The following is an 11,389-nucleotide window of genomic DNA, read 5'->3' as shown; positions in this document are numbered from 1 at the left end:
CCCACACCAAGTTCGAGTTCACAGGCAAGCACTGTGGCTTGTGTGGGGGGAGGCGCCATTCATGTTCAGAGTAAGCTGTTTAAGCCAGGGAACAGGGAAGGGGAGTTCTGGGACCCCTGTAGAGCAGGTCCAGTGGCAGAAATCCGGGACAAGGGAGGCACGCAGGGGATAGTTTTGGCCCCAGAAAAAAGGCAGGTCCAAAATTTCCCAGTTAAAGCCACCTGGGTGAGGGAACATGAGTTTGCTGTCCATGCAAGTTCAAGTTCACCGCCTGTAAAGACAGGCACTGTGGCCTGTTTAAAGGGACCAGCTTCCCAGCCTGCTTCTAGAGTGGTCCCCCCCCCCCATGATGTGGGACCCTGCGGGGGCAGGGATAGCAATCCCTCTTGCAGGAGACATAGGGAGGGAGCTGACACCAGGTTTTAAACATGGGGAGGAACATTTCCAGCCACCAGCAGCGGGTGGTGACAGAGTACCTGCCCCCAGCACAGGAGTGGGCAGGGAAGAGCAGACAAACCCAGAGAGAGATTTGCACCGGCAGGCTGCCAGGTACATTACACAGTGCGGGCTATTTGTACATGGGGGAGAAGTTTCCCAGCCAGCTGGGGCTGTGACCCAAGCTCAGGGTCCACCAGCCAAAGTTTCCCCAGAGAAACACCCCTCAGAACGTCTCAGCGGGTGCCCCAGCCTAAGAAAGCATGGTCACGCACTTTACAGTGTTTAAGGCGGTCTCCCGAGCCAGGGAGAAGCCAGAGAACAGAGGCCCACACTCAACAGCCATAAGCTGCGAGGGACCAGAGACAGGAGGCAGTCCAGCTTTGCTGCAGCCAGCAGCAATCTGTGACAGTGCCAGAGATTAGTCTGGCCATTCGGAGATGGGCGGCATCTGTATTATAGCTATGTGTGTGTATATAGCGTGCTTTTAAGGTGTATTTTAAGTTTTGTTGATTTAACTAGTTTTAAGTTAAAGTGCAAAGTGTTTAAGTTTACATGTGTGCCAAATGTTTATATTTTTGGTCCGAGGTCGAGGGACCCGGCCATGTCTCCACCTAAAGCAGCAGGTCAGTGAGACCTGGCTCCATGTCCCTTTTAAGTTTTTGCATGAGATGGGAAAATGAAGCAGCCATGTTCGCCCAGCCCGAGCTGGACATCGAATGAAGATACGGAATGTTGGGGATCACCTCGCCACTGGACGAATGCAGGAGACCCCGCAGCGATCTTCAGGAAAAACCGGACAGAGTCCGGAGGAGTTTACCTACTCCTCCTACGGGGAGGAGATGGCTCCAGCTGGGTGGGGCACGGCCCCCAACCCAGCACTATCCTGACCGAAGTTCACTTGCGGGAGACCTCGCTGTTGAGGAGTCATGATGGGGATGTGTGGGCACCTGGTCATAGCGACGCATTCCTCGGGGTTGGGTGGTGATGGCCTGGGAAAGATCATATAGAGGAGGGGGAGACACAAGAGTCGCGTGGGTGTGGTCGGGGGAGGGAGGAACTCACCCGGGGGCCCACGGGCAAAGAGGATAAGTGTGGCTGGGAAGGATGAGTGGGTGGCTGGATCAGTGTGGGGCCAGGGAGAGCCGTCACACAGGCACCCATCATTTTCTGCAGCCAGTCGAGGGAAGATGGGAGGGGGAGGGACTGGGAGTCATGAGATCCCTAACTCCCCGGTCTCGGTCTGTGCCAAGGTAATTTTAAACGTGAGGGGTACCCTGCCTCCACAAAGGGACAAGGGAACGCTTCGGGGCTGGCGGAGCAGGCTGGTCGGTAAATCCATTCTGCCTGTTTTAAAGTTTAAGATGATCAAAGGGGGGTGGAAGGTACTTTTACTGCCCGAGTGGGAGGAGCAATGCCCACTCGAATCTCGCAACCCATCATCGGCACATAATTATCGGGGTTCATTTAAGCATGTTATTTAATGATTTTTTTGTATTTTGTGTTGCAGCCCCAAGTTGAGCAGAGGCGTAGGATCCTCTCCGTGCTTGGGACCAGTTTGTGACAAGTTCAAGTTGAGCAGAGGCGTAGGACCCTCTCCGTGCTTGGGATCATTTTGATTACAATGTGTAACTAAGATTGCAACATTTTGTAATAACTTATGATGAAAAAAAGTGACTGTAAATTTGGTTTACACTGTATAATTTTACAAGCGTGTAGGGGTATGAGACCCCTTATTGAGAACTGAAGTATCTGTAAGATGCCTACCGTACCATGGTTTTTTTCTTGAATTTAAGGGGATCAGTGGCAGATAGCTGTTAGGTAAATACAGGGGATGGTGGTTTGTGAGGGGCCAGAAATTATTGCTGATTTCTTCAAGAGGATACGACAAGCAAGCTGGAAGTATCCAAGGGCGGACTGTAAGAATTTGCAATAATTTACAGTTCTGAAGATCAATTTTTTTGATTAAAGAATCCCTGGGCGTTGTGCTTTTAAATTTCCAGGGATAAAAATGGCTGTCACTACATGGCCGAAGACAAAGGACAATGCTTTGTTTACAAAGCAATTGAATGCTATTAGCATTTGTTTGTATATCGAGTGGATACATTTAAACTGCAGAAGAGACTTTTGTACCTTGAATGGGAAACGTTTAACAATTAAATGGGTCTAAATCACTTAGCATTCTGGCCAATAGGGCTGTTGCATTCTCTTTTGCTTCAGCCCAGGGAGCTCCGGAAGACACATTAACCCAGTCTAACTACTTTGAGTTAGCCAATCACAGCTTTCTCTTGTGTATTGGACTCTTTGGGCGGGGAATTTTGCTCACAGCCCTTGCAGGGCAGTACAGCAGGACCTGACCAGGTATAAAGATAGCTGCTGAGAAGCTATCTGGCCTCTTACTTCGCTGGATCACAGGTGAGCAGAGTTTCTGACTCCTCAACAAGGTAACCTAGCGGGAGTTAAGGGGTTGTGATTTAAGGGAATTGCTAAGATTGTTTAAATAACATTGTAGCCATTGTATCCCTCGCTTTCACCGTCTGCAACCCCCCTGCTGTATAGTTTTACAATTTTACTGTGTTCGTGTGGGATAGTTTGAAATTGTGATTATAGTTTCTTTTAGTTAATAAAGCTTGATTTTGTTCTCTCATCCAAACCACTTGTTCCATTTAATATCTTTAATTATAAGTTCCTCCACTCAGAACTAAAGGAGAGGTAGCGATTCGAAACCGTTGTTTGTAAATTGGTTTAGAGTGCAGCAGCAAAAAGACTGCTGGCCAGGTAGATTACCTTAAACCAGTTAAAGGAAGCCCCTGGAATTCTTACAACAACATCCAGAGAAAAACACAGGAGGAAATCGATTTCAAGTGGATGCCTACCCGCACTTGGTGCCGTGCTTTCGCGAACACGTCTGTTGTGTTCTCATGTAAAAAATATAATTTTGTCCGAACAGTTTGCCTGGCGCGAAAGGATCTGAATTGCAAAGGAGCAGGCATGAAAAGCTGCGTTGATGTGCTTGCCACCAGGAGGCTGGCTGCAGCTTCCCTGGTGGTCTAGTGGTTAGGATTCGGCGCTCTCACCGCCGCAGCCCGGGTTCGATTCCCAGTCAAAGAACAGTGCGTTTTAGGGCTGTTTGAATTGCCACCATGCTCCGCCCCTGATTTCAACTTTCCATACTCTTCATACAGCGATACAAAATACACATCCTTGATTTCTGTAAAATGCGTGCTGTTTCAAAGTCAGCAGGAATTCATTTCTGTCAAATTTAGACTGGCTGACTTTAAATGTTGCCAACATTTAACTGCAGCTCACATTTTCAGGGCAGTCACGGTTTTCATCAGTCTTCCATGTATCTTCTTGCCCACTGCACCTCCCAACAAACTTAGCTTATCACAGGCACGGCTATCGATTAATTCATTGCCAGTGTGAAAAATGCAAATTTTGAAACTTACCAACGTGTGCAAGCCTGGAATCAGAGAGTCTGTGGCCCGTGATAACTTGAGCATTAAGATGATCATTAGCCCTTCCTGTATTGCTCAGTAGCCCACTGTGTGAGGAACTAAGAACCACGGGCATTTTCACTTCTGTGTGGGGCTCAGCACCCTACCTGCAGCTGGAGATTGAACTTGATTTGGCTCGTGATCAGTGCGGCTCAGTGAGACTTTGGCCCGTCTCTCCCTTCACAACCCATCAGTGTGGAGAAAAGAACAGGGAATTTTACACATGTGTTGTGCTCTGTAACTTTATTTGAACATGTCATTGCATTTCACACTGTGTCCAACACGGTGAGGTCCCCCGTGCTGTGTCAGCTTTGTAACTTTATCAACACTGCAGCTTTACATTAACACAATCTGAGCTCCGAGATCTGATCGGGTCACATTGCCCGAAGTGAGGAATGAGCGAGAGGGGCAATTCCACCCGGGGATAGAAAATCCTCCAAAAGAACGACAGAATACTGCATTTGATGTGAAGCTGAAATAGCTCAGTTGGGAGAGCGTTAGACTGAAAATCTAAAGGTCAACTGGTTCGATCCTGGGTTTCGGCAGGTTTTAGTTACTTTCTATCTCCTTCACTACAAGAGGAGCGAATAAGGAGAAATTTTACGCTCCTGATGCCGCGTTTCCCAAACGAATGGGAGTGAAACCACATCGGACATGCTGGATCCGGCTCCAACCGTCCGCTGCAGGTTCGAATCCAGTCGGGGTCCCGCCGTCTGCTTTTATACCGGAACAGTGTTTGTGGGAGGGGCTGTGGTGCGATAATAAATTTTAGAATGAGGTTTGTTAGACCATAGAGCTGTCTTTCTGTTAGTTTCGATTTACACTCTGCCCAGTTGTATATACGAACAGTTAACAATGTTTAACCAATGTGGTGTGTTCAATGATTGTGCAGTAACTCGGTCACCCAGTGTGAGGCTGAAAGACAATCTCGCAGCCTGGGTTCGAGCCTGGCCACTGAGAGCGTTGTGGCTGGTTAGCTCAGTTGGTGAAAGCCTGGTACTAATAACGACAAAGTCGCGAGTTCGATCCCCGCGCTGGCCATTAGGATGTTTTCATAATTGTACGCTTTTCCCGCACATTTCAAATACAAACTTTATAAGGAAGCCAATGCACACAGACTCTCACGGGGGATTTACTTGGATTAACATCCATTGCACCTTTGCCACTGGGGCTGAGAGACACACCTTTCTGTTTATTTGTCTTTCTGGGTTTGCTGTTGAACGTTGAAAAGGCGGCCTGTTCCCGATAAGGGTAACAGGCAGGTAATAGACAGATAGAGCAGCTCTGACCCCGCGAGATGGGCAAAAGGCTTCAGTTCAGGACAAATGCATCAATGAAATGTTTGCCGGCACCGAGAGAGACAACATCCAGAGAAAACCACTGAAGGAAATCGATTTCAAGTGGATGCCTACCCGCACTTGGTGCCGTGCTTTCGCGAACACGTCTGTTGTGTTCTCATGTAAAAAATATCATTTTGTCCGAACAGTTTGCCTGGCGTGAAAGGATCTGAATTGCAAAGGAGCAGGCAGGAAACACTGTGTTGCTGTGCTTGCTGGCAGGATACTTGCTGCAGCTTTTCTGGTGGGCTTGTGGTTAGGATTCAGGCACTTTCACCGCCACGGCCCGGGTTTGATTCCCGGTCAGGAAATAGTGCATTTTGGGGCTGTTGGAATTGCCACCATACAATGCTGAAATAGCTCAGTTGGGAGATCGATTAGATTTGAACATGCAGACTTTCAGATCTAGGAGTCAGATGCACTACCGTTGAGTCATGAGGTCCACAACATAACCACGGATGTTCGTAGTTTGTATATATACACGTTCCACAAACACTGTTTCATTCCTCCTGCCTTCTCCTGGTTCCTCAGTGTCATGCACCGAAGCACCTGATGCCCTCATTTGTTTAAAGTAACAAGCAGACACAAACACAGGTATTCGTTCAAAATCTACCCGCAGGTGGCCACAGACACAATAAACAGAGCCAGAGAGACAGACAGAATCAGGAATCTCCGGGAAATAGACAAGAGATGTTGACAAGGACTAAAGCGATTTGCGATCAGAAATTTGCCTGAACCCCTGTGGTTAATGAAAGGGATTTTGCTGCTTGAGTTCCTTATACGCCTTGGGCTTCTGGAGAACTTGTTTCGTAGTTTGCAGAAACGCGGCTCAGACATGCTGTTGTGACCGGGCCGGAGCCACAAGGTTCCTGACTGCAATCAGCGACAAGGCAATGTTGCTTCAACAGGCCCGGCTAGCTCAGTCGGTAGAGCATGAGACTCTTAATCTCAGGGTTGTGGGTTCGAGCCCCACGTTGGGCGGTAGTTATTTTGTTAAACTATTATGTTGCTTTCAAAGCGTCATTAATTAAGCGATATCCTTCTTTTGCACAATGAAAGAAATGCGAACTGAGATAATACTGCAGATGCTGGAAATATGAATTGAAACAGAAAATGCTGGAGATACTCAGCAGGTCAGGCAGCATCTGTGAAGAGAGAAACAGAGGTAACGTTTCAGGTCGATAATCTTTCGTCAGAACTGGAAAAAAAAGGTAATGGAACAGATTTTTAAGCAGTGCAGGGGATTCAATGTGATCATGGCTGATCTCCTGCCTCAATTCCACTCACTGGCCCTATCGCCATATCCCTTGATGCCCTTACCAGTCAGAAATCTATCGACTTCTGTTTTGAATATACCCAATAACTGAGCCTCCACAGCACTCTGGGGAAGAGAATTCCAAAGATTCACCACTCTGTGTGTGAAGAAATGTCTTCTCTCAGTCCTGAATGGCCTATCCTTTATCCTGAGGCTGTGTCTGCTGGTTCTAGACTCCCCAGCCAAGGGAATCATTCTCCCAGCATCCAACCGATCAAACCCTGTAATAATTTTGCATGCTTCATGAGATCCCCTCTCATTCTTCCGAATTTAAGAGATTACAGGCCTAGTTTACTCAATCTCTTAACACAACCGCTTCCCCGAGGCGTGGCTAGTTCTGGAGCACACGCTTTTAGTGCTGCAGACGGAGTGTTGTCGGAGCTCATTGCATTTGCTGTAACTAATGAGCTCAGCTGTTTCTTAATATCGCTTGGAATTAATCGAATTGAATGAAGTCTGGCTTCTCTCAGGATGGTTGCAGACACTTCAGCTTTGTCTTTTGTATTCATCCATCTTTTCTGTTTATTTACTCTATCTAACCGTTTTCTTGATTTTAAAACCCTCTGTCAAATTTCCTCTTAGCCGTCTATGCTCTAAGGAGAACAGCTCCAACTTCTCTGGTCTATCCACGTAATGGCAATCGTTCATCACTGGAACCAATGAAGTACAAATGCATCAATGAATTGTTCGCCCAGCACCGAGAGAGACAACATCCAGAGAAAAACACAGGAGGAAATCGATTTCAAGTGGATGCCTACCCGCACTTGGTGCCGTGCTTTCGCGAACACGTCTGTTGTGTTCTCATTTAAAATATATAATTTGAACCGAACCGTTTGCCTGGCGCGAAAGGATCTCAATTGCAACGGAGCCGGTGTGGCGACACGCCACCACTGGACATAATCCGCTCAAGGCGGCACAGACAGTCTAAGCAGAAGCCCCCAGCCGGCGGCCCTTTCCTCTGGCAACTTGTTTCCCGCAGGGACAGGCTGCCGGGAGCACTTCCTGTCTGGGAAGTATTTAAGTGGATGCGCGGGCTTTTCTAGTTCCTGTTTGACATGTGGATGGAATGAAGCAGTTGTGTTTTCAATAGCTCTGGTCTCGACTCACATGTTTGCCGCGCTATCTCAACACTGGTGACCCCGACGCTCAGGACGAATCCTAAGCTCGCATAGCGGATACAAACGCAGTCATGGTTAAATTACCAGACTTTTGGGAGAACCTCGCCGAAGCCTGGTTCGTTCAAGCTGAGTCCAGATTCCGGCTGAAAGGCATTACAGTCGATGCCATGAAGTACGACTACCTCGTCGCCTCGCTCACCTATGCTACAGTCCCCAAGGTTTGGGCAGCGCTGCAGAATCCACCAACGGATGGCAAGTACGAACATCTGAAGGCTGCGCTACTTAAAAAATTTCAAACGTCCTCTTACCAGCGCCACTGCCAACTCCTGGACCTCCCCGGCCTTGGTGATGCTTCACCATCAGACCTGCTTTCCCACATGCTGTCCCTCTCAGACGACAAAAATCCCGGCGCCCTTTTTCGCACGCTTTTCATTCGGCAGCTCCCCGCCAGCATTCGCCCGCTCATTGTGGAGTCTGGCTCCACGGACCTGAATGATATAGCCGAAAAGGCCGACCGGCTGCTCTCTGCACAGGCCGCTCGCGACGTCGCGCCCGACCTCACGGCAACGACCACGCGGTCTTCCCGGGCCATTAGGCCCGACCGCCCTACCACTCCGGATCACTGCTACTACCACACCCGTTTTGGTGCTAGGGCTCAACGCTGCACGCCACCATGTACCTTCAAACCCACCCCCCCGCACCGGCCCCCGCGATGGCCGCGGGGCAGAAGGAGCCCCTGCTGTACGTCACTGACGACAGAACCAACCGCCGATTTCTGTGCGACACAGGGGCCCAGCACAGCATCACCCCCGCCTCCACCCTCGAGATCCAACGCGGCACAGGGGGTATCACACTGGCTGCAGCCAGCGGCTCTGACTTCCGCACATATGGCAACCGCATGGTCACGCTCGACCTCGCGGGCCGCCGCTACCGCTGGAAGTTCCTCACAGCCAAGGTCCTCTGCCCACTCATCGGTGCCGACTTCCTATGCGCCCACGGCCTCCTTGTCGACATTCCGAGGCACCGCCTCGTCGACATCAACACTATGGCCCCCATCCCCGGCGCCTTTACCCTGGCCCGTTCGGCCGGCCTGATGACCTACTGCCTCGCCAGAGCCACGGACGACTACTCGGCACTCCTAGCTGAGTTTCCCGCCCTCACTAACCCGACCTTTTCGGCCAAAGCCGCCAAGCACGGTGTGGAACACTATATCCCCACCACCGGCCCCCCAGTTTCAGCCCACGCCCGCAGACTCAACCCGGCCAAGCTGGAAATCGCGCGGACCGAGTTCACCACCATGGAACAACTCGGCATCATCCGCCGCTCCAGCAGCCCTTGGGCCTCGCCCCTCCACATCGCCCCCAAGCCCGGCGGAGGCTGGCGCCCTTGCGGGGACTACTGCCGCCTCAACGACGCCACCACCCCCGATCGATACCCGTTGCCACACATCCAGGACTTTTCGGCCCGACTGGCCGGACGAACCGTCTTTTCCAAATTCGACCTGGTGCGCGGTTACCACCAAGTCCCCGTACACCCCGCGGACATCCCCAAAACGGCCGTCATCACCCCATTCAGCCTGTTCGAGTTCCTGAGGATGCCCTTCGGCCTCAAGAATGCAGCACAGGCTTTCCAGCGCCTTATGGACTCAGTCCTCCGGGACCTGAACTTCCTATTCGTCTATCTAGACGACATTCTCGTGGCCAGCTCCTCCAAACAGGAACACCTCGAACACCTTCGCATCATGTCCGGGCGCCTAGCCCAACACGGGCTCATCCTCAGCCCGGCGAAGTGCCAATTCGGCCTAACCGAGATCGATTTTCTCGGTCACCACATCACCCCTGCTGGGGCCGTCCCCCTGCCCAACAAGGTGCAGGCCGTCCAGCAATTTCCCCGCCCCACAACCATCAAGGGCCTCCAGGAGTTCCTCGGGATGGTGAACTTCTACAACAGGTTCATCCCCAGAGCTGCAGCCCTCATGAAGCCCCTATACGACTCCCTCTGATGAAAATCCGGCAAGATGGACGTAGCCTGGACCACTGACACGGCAGCCACCTTCGACGCCACCAAAAACGCGCTCGCCGACGCCACTCTGCTCGCGCACCCGAGGGCCGATGCCCGGGTCGCGCTCACCACCGACGCCTCCGACCACGCGGTCGGGGCCATGTTCGAGCAGTGGGTCAATGGTGCGTGGCAGCCACTTGCCTTCTACAGCCACCAACTGCGCCCCCCAGAGGTCAAATACTCCACTTTCGACTGCGAGCTTCTTGCGCTCCACCTGTCGGTCCGCCATTTCAGGTTCCTCCTGGAAGGCCGCCCCTTCACCACGTATGTGGACCACAAGCCACTCACATACGCGATGGCCAAGCACACCGAACCCTGGTCCGCTAGGCAGCAACGCCAGCTCGCGGCCGTGTCCGAGTTTACTACGGACATTCGGCACATCTCCGGTAGAGACAATGTAGTCGCCGACTGCCTTTCCCGTCCCGCCGTCTGTGCGAATCACCTCGCGGTCGACTACACACAACTAGCAGCGGCCCAGCTCACTGACCCAGACCTCCTCTTGGCGGCTACCAGCCTGCCAGGGCTACGCCTAGCCAAGGTCGCGCACGGGCCTGAAGCCACAGCAGTCACTTGCGACGTCTCACTCGGCCACCCCAGGCCGGTCGCCCCTGAGACCTGGCGCCGCCGCGTCTTTGACGCGCTCCACGGGCTCTCTCACCCGGGTTCCCGCGCATCTGTCAAACTCCTCTCCAAGCGTTTCGTCTGGCGCGGCCTCAGCAGAGATGTTCGGACTTGGGCCACCTCCTGCCTTGCCTGCCAACGGGCTAAGGTACAGCTGCACACCAAAGCACCCCTGGGAGACTTCGAGGTACCCAGCCGCCGCTTCGACCACGTACACGTCGACATCGTCGGTCCCCTGCCGCCATCGCAAGGCCAAACTTATCTCCTCACGATGGTCGACCGCTACACACGTTGGCCTGAGGCAGTGCCGCAGTCCTCCACCACCACAGCCGACACCGCCAGGGCGTTCGTTAACACCTGAGTTGCGAGGTTCGGCGTACTGGCCAACATAACCTCCGACAGAGGCGCCCAGTTCACCTCCGAACTCTGGACGGCCACAGCACGCAACCTCGGGGTGACGCTCCACCGCACCACGGCGTACCACCCGCAGGCCAACGGACTTTGTGAATGCTTCCACAGGTCACTCAAGGCCTCACTCCGCGCCGGCCTGCAGGACAGTACCTGGACTGACCGCCTGCCGTGGGTGCTACTCGGCCTACGCACCGCGGTCAAGGAAGACCTCCAGTCCTCGGCAGCGGAGTTAGTCTACGGGCAACTGCTGCGCGTCCCAGGCGAATTCCTTCCGGAGCCTACCAAGCCTTGGTCGGCCGAACAGCAGCGGCTCAACTCGTTCTCTTCCACTCAGCAGTTCGCCCCACTTCCGGTCAACCGACACGGTGAACTCGCACCTCACGTCCCGCCAAATTTACAGCAGGCGCGCTTCGTCTTCCTGCGACACGACGCGCACCGCAGGCCCCTGCGACCCCCGTACGATGGACCGTACGAGGTACTACAAACCGGGGACAAGGTCTTCAAGCTGCGACTCGGCAACAGGGTCGACACAGTCTCCATCGACCGGCTCAAACCAGCACACACAGAACCAGGGGAACAGGTCCCCGTGGCCCA

At 52.5% G+C, this 11,389-nt stretch overlaps 1 non-coding gene across 1 annotated transcript; it reads left to right on the top strand.

Annotated features, from left to right (window-relative positions):
• Positions 1–6,177: 6,177 nt before the first annotated feature.
• Positions 6,178–6,250, top strand: trnak-cuu (transfer RNA lysine (anticodon CUU)). The gene has a single exon. It is a non-coding gene; the product is annotated as a tRNA-Lys (tRNA).
• The last annotated feature ends 5,139 nt before the right edge of the window (positions 6,251–11,389 follow it).

This window comes from Somniosus microcephalus, unplaced genomic scaffold, assembly GCF_052327205.1.
Source record: "Somniosus microcephalus isolate GS21.2 unplaced genomic scaffold, FLI_Smic_1.0 scaffold39, whole genome shotgun sequence".
Taxonomy (NCBI): Eukaryota; Metazoa; Chordata; class Chondrichthyes; order Squaliformes; family Somniosidae; genus Somniosus; species Somniosus microcephalus.
The sequence above is the reverse complement of the archived record's forward strand: the minus strand, read 5'-3'. Positions and strand labels throughout refer to the sequence as shown.